This window comes from Myotis lucifugus, unplaced genomic scaffold (genome assembly GCF_000147115.1).
Source record: "Myotis lucifugus unplaced genomic scaffold, Myoluc2.0 scaffold_102, whole genome shotgun sequence".
NCBI classification, from domain to species: Eukaryota; Metazoa; Chordata; class Mammalia; order Chiroptera; family Vespertilionidae; genus Myotis; species Myotis lucifugus.
In genome coordinates, this window is record NW_005871150.1 from 1,396,163 (window position 1) to 1,402,162 (window position 6,000).

Consider the following 6,000-nt stretch of genomic DNA (forward strand, 5'->3'; position numbering starts at 1 on the left):
TAAATATAAGTCAATTAAAAAGCATATGATAGTGAGTTAGTTTCCACTTATCAGATGCAATCCAGCGCAGTGAATATAACATGGGTCACTGTAGGTCTTGGGCATTTGCAGCTCCAAAGACTGCTTATGTATAAATGAGTAAATACATATATATTCTTTTTTCTCCCTTTTTTATAAATGGGAGCATAAGCAATGCATGGGTGCCTGTAGCCTATTCTACACATTTGCATACCTTCCCTCTTGTTTCAACCTCAAGGACTAACTGGGCAGCATCTCAATTGTGCAGCAGGGTCAGGCACAGAAGCTTTATTTAGCGTGACTTTGAGCTTCTCCAGAGCCAGCTGGTGAGATTCCCTCCCCCGCCCTCAGGTATGAATATGATACGGACTGTGAAAGGAAGTAAGGGGGGACCAGTAAGGGAAAGTCTCTTTCCCCCTCCTGACCTCTAGCCACCCAGTTTTTGTGCCAAGGACAGCGAATGTTACTTTGTCTTCTGCAGCTTAAGAAGTCCCTCTTTCTTGCTTTGGCTTCTGAGAAGGTAATTTATTCAAAGAGCAATGGTTGCATTAAGTGGCCCCTTTTTCATGGTTAATATTTGATCCAGAGGCAATCTTCATGGCGTCCCAGGCTTACCTAGGAGGTAATTTCTGCCATTTGGTTTTTTAGGAATAAAGGAAATTCCAGACACCCTGGGTCCCGGTTGCTTCTATATAGAATCACTACTGCAAATATTCACCTCTAAAATTCCTTGGTTTCTTATTGAGGTAGTCATTCTGAAACAGAATGAGGGAAAATGGGGTTCATGAACTCGGTAATCCTGTTTTCTTTCCCTTTGTATGGCCCCTTTATGCTACTAATAAAAAAAAAAGGCTCACGAAATATTTCTCATTCTTCACAGTGATGCCTAAATTTGTTGTTAGCTGTATCGTCTAAGTTTCTGATCCCAAATTAGATTGGGTACATAGAAACTAGAAGAATTTTGTGAAGATGATTAATGTGATTTAATAGATTAGAGTTTTAAATATTTGCACTTATATGAAAATTAACAGTGACAAATTGTGCATTTAAACAAAATTTATATGGATTTTTAAGATAAATTAGAAGCCTTCAAAGAAAAGTTAAGCGTGTGGGTGGCATATTTTTTCTACCACTAAAGGAAATCCTTGGAAAAGTTTGAAAAGCATTATAAATAGATACATCTTTGTGGAAGTTAAATGATGAATTAAACTTGGCATATACAAAATGAAGAGAAAAGAGTAGGTGTAAAAATTGGAATGTAGGAGGTTAATGCTTTTTCAATGGCTCAGTCAAATCAACACAATTTAATTATCTAAGCCTCCATGATTAAAATAAACATTGATAGAACCCAACTTCAGCTAAGAATATGTCCTATGTTAATAGGACATTTTTTTATATATGGTACAATGAGAATATTTTCCTTACAGTTCTAAAAATAAAATAATTAAATTCTATTATCAAACGTTTATTTTATTTATTTATAAATGTAGTGCTATTTATTTCAGAGAAGGGAGAAGGAGAGAGAGATAGAAACATCAACGATGAGAGAGAATCATTGATTGACTCCTTCCTGCATGTCCCCTACTGGGGACTGAGCACACAACCCGGGCATGTGCCCTGACCAGGAATCAAACCTTGACCTCCTGACTCATAGGTTCAACCACTTGACCTCCTGGCTCATAGGTTGAGCCACACCAGCAGGGCACAAATGTTGATTGTTACTTTTATAAATGGACAGCCAATTTTTTCATCGTTTTCAGGAGAACTGGAGTGGTAATTAAAGAAGTCATTAACAGATGATAAAAAATAATGTCAAAAGCAGTTTGTTTTTTCTCTAATGTTGGTTCACTTAAAATCCTATGATTTCCTTTTGGCATCATTACTGCTGTGAGCCTCTCACCCCCATTCTATTGTGAGATTTGTTTTTATTTTTTGGTAATTTTATTTTAAACTAGAGGCCTGATGCATGAAAATTAGTGCAAGGGGCTCGGCCCCTGCCACCACCACGGCTGCCTCTGCCCCCTCTGCCCACGGCAGCTGCCTCTGCCTCATCCCCCACCCACTGCAGCAGCTGGGGGCCTCTGCCTTGGCTCCTGCTGCTGCAGCTTTGTCCAGAAGGTCATCTGGAAGGATGTCCAGAAGGATGTCCAGTAATAAAAGCGTAATATGCTAATTAGACTGGACAGCCGAACGACCTTCCAGACGTCCTTCCAGACAAAGCTGCGGTGGTGGGGGCTGAGGCAGAGGCGGTTAGGGGTGATCAGGCAGGCAGGAGAGTGGTTAGGGGTGATCAAGGTGGCAGGTGAATAGTTTGGGGCAATCAGACAGGCAGAGAAGATAGGGGTGATTAGGCAGGCAGGCAGAATGGTTAGGGGTGATCAGGCAGGCAGGCAGGCCAGTGGTTAGGAGCCAGAGGTTCTGGATTGCAAGAGGGATGTCTGACTGCTGGTTTAGGCCCAATTGTGCAGTCCGACATCCCCCAAGGAGTCCCGGATTGTGAGAGGGTGCAGGCCGGGCTGAGGGACCCCCTCTCCTGTGCACAAATTTCATGCACTGGGCCTCTAGTTATAGATATTTTAGTATATTTTTAGTATTTATATGCTTAATGATTTGTGTACTATTGGGTCATATGACTAAATATATTTATTTGTAATTATTGTAGAGTGTGATATATATTAAGTATAATTTAGCATTAATCTGCATCTTAGGGGCAGCTTATTAGCCATTGAATGCCTCAATTAGCAATGTATGCCTGCAAGATGGACATGGCAGGTTTTCAATATTAATAACTAAACCAGAGGGATTGTTGATTAACACAAGGAATATAAGAAAAATTATTTCATTGGTGAATTGAGCAGTGTTCATGATGTGTGGTAGGCAAGAACAATTTTGCGGCTCTGTTGCCCTTGAGTAAAAGAAGTATAAGTACTGTGTCTCATAAGACAGGAATTCCAATCTGTCAGAGTAGTTCTCTTGGCCTATGTCTCTCTTTGATCCTATGAACCCACTGTCACAGGTAATGACTGAAACCTGGTATAATTAGGTTTGCTGAACCTGTACACAAAATCCTGCATCTGGTTTGGTGTGAACCTTTTGTACAATGTGCTTGTCGGTGCATCCAAGGATTGACGGTGGCTAGAGGTTATATGGCTGTTTTTCTGCCTACTTGCTATTAGAGGACTATAGGGTTGACAGAAGGAAGTCTGGGACTTGCTTTCCTTTAATAGACCAGTTGGAAACTAGGAAGTAAGGGGCACAATGGATAGACCCACTGGAATCCCGCTATTTTCATCATCAGTTGCTGACAGTTGTCCAATGCATTGACACATTTTTACATCAGTATTGAACATTTTAGGTTTAAATACTCAACCAAAGTTGGAGAGGATCTACTAGTCCATCTTGGTGAATGTTCTATGTGCATTTGAAAAACAATGTGTATATTTTGGTTGGATGGAGTCTACTTAGGACAAGTGGTAGATGATGCTATTCAAGTCTTCTATATTCTCACTCTTTTTCTGTCTGTTCTGTCAATTACGAGAGAAGTGTTAAAGTCTCCAATAGCAACTGTGCATTTGTCTACTTCTCCTATCATATCTATCTACTTTTGCTTTGTGTTTTTTGATGCTCAAAATTAACACACATTTAGGGTTGTTACCTTGTCTTCATGAATTGACATTTTTATAATTATGTAATGCCCCTTTTAATCCTTTTAATCTGGCCACTCCCCTGATCTCTCACCATTTCAAGTTGCCAATCCTTTAATCCTTGTTCTAAAGTCTACTTTGTGTGATAATATAGTTACTCTAATTGGTTATGGTTAATGTTTACATGAAATATCTGTTTTTCCTCACATAAAAGCCCTGTAAACCTTTAGATTCTCTGCAATAAATGAATATCTCTAATAGTAGAAAATGGGTAGTGTTTGGGAGGAATTTAATTTCCAGATGCTCTACTGTGACTAAATTGCATATTACCTAATAAGTAATAGATGACTTAACAGAACTGTTTCAGAATCCAATTCTGAGATGGATTTTGTAAGTGTGAATGTGCATCCTCTCTCCTCTAAATGCAATAACTCTAAATATTAAAGCTCTAGGAAAAACAATACCTTTAAATGCATCTCTTAAAAATAAATAACTTATTTTGAATATTTTAGAAATGAATCTTATTGCAAAAGATAGAGCTATGATACAGGAAGAATTTTTTTTTTTGCACAAACCTATGAAACCTAATATCGATCCTCTTTGCTAAAACTATTGAATGGCCTTTGCTATGCTTTTATGTGTTCAATAATGTATCTGCCCAGTCTGATGAAATATTGTGCCTCAATTTGTTCAGGGATAATAGTACAATAAAATGTAGGCTTTAAGCATGAAAACCTTGTCAATACAATTTACTATGTTGTGTGTGTGTTTTTTTTTTTGGTAGGTTTACAGTGCTGCAAAAAATTATGACACATTATAAGGCTTTTCCCATAAAGCACCCAACACATAACTCTTCTCCTTTCTATGCTAAGGAGGTTATTAAAGAAAAAAAATACTAACATTAATTATGGCAAATATTTTATTTTTAGAATAATTGCTATTCCCTTGTTAATTAAAACATCCTTGCTTTCATTTTTTTTATGAAAGCAACATTTCATTTTGTTTTACATGCCAAAGTAAAACAAATGCAATTATTGTCTTTTTCTCTCTCCCAAGTCCTTAAAGAGATTACTATCATTCTCACTTAATCTAGACTTACAAGTAAACAGCTGTAGATTTGTTTCTTCTCTAAAGAATTTTGATCTCAGGACTTAGAATTTTTCAATCTAATAGTTGAAGGCAACACAAACAGATTAAAAAACACAAAATGCAAGGATATGTTGTCATAAGTGTGTTTATAATGAGATTGTTGAGGTATCTATTACTAGGCTTTGGAGAGAGGATGATGCATATCTTTGATCTCTTTGCTTCAAGCAGAGAAACAAAAACAAAAACTCACTTGCTTTCTGGGTTTATCAGGAGCTTAGCTCTGTTAGGAAAGCTACAGTGGGGAAGTTCAGCTAGAGGGTCATAGAATGGCAATGATAAACTGGTGGGGACTGGATGCTGGTAGTGGACTGGAGATCCATAATGCTATGAGGCATGCAGGTCAAGTCTCTGGAAGACAGTGGAGGATCAGCAGGCCCATAGAGCAGGGAAGATTTGAGAGCTGCACTGAGAGAAGTCATCTCCAGCATTCTGAGATAGAATAGCACAATACAGAATGCCCTGGAGAGACTGTCTCATAAGAACATTGCATTTTGTATCAAGTATTCATTGAGAAGTTGATAACACCAAGTAAATAGCCACAAAAGAGATTTTACATTGAATCTCAGGGTAACCCACAAGATATTGGACATGAAGGGTTTGAGTACTAATGTCCCGAGTTACTATTACTGGAACAATATGTGCTCTGTACATCATGGTGTTAGACATGATGTGCTGCACAAAAAGGGGATTAACTTTCAGTTCTAATGTATAGCAGGAAGTGACAATGAGTTGTAAAAGCCCTCATGCACCATTTCAAGTTGCCAAATATGTTCATCTCTATGGAAAGGATGCAGACCACCAGAATTCAATTTTGAAGAGACAAAGTTGCAATAACCTAAGACCAACGGCAGATATGTTAAAGAATACATTGCAGGGACTCTAGCCGATTTGGCTCAGTGAATAGAGTGTTGACCTGGGGACTGAAGGGTTTTTGGTTCAATTCCAGTCAAAGGCCCATACCCAGGTTGTGGGTTTGATCCCCAGTAAGGGGCATGCATCATCATTGATGTTTCTATCTCTCTCCCTCTCCCTTCCTTTCTGAAATCAAGAAAAACAGCCTATCTACACTAATAAAAGAGAAATATGCAAATTGACCGTACCTTATAGACGCTGACCAGCCAATCAGGAGTGAGTACGCAAATTAACTCAACAAAGATGGTGGGTTAATTTGCATATGCAGGTGCTGAGT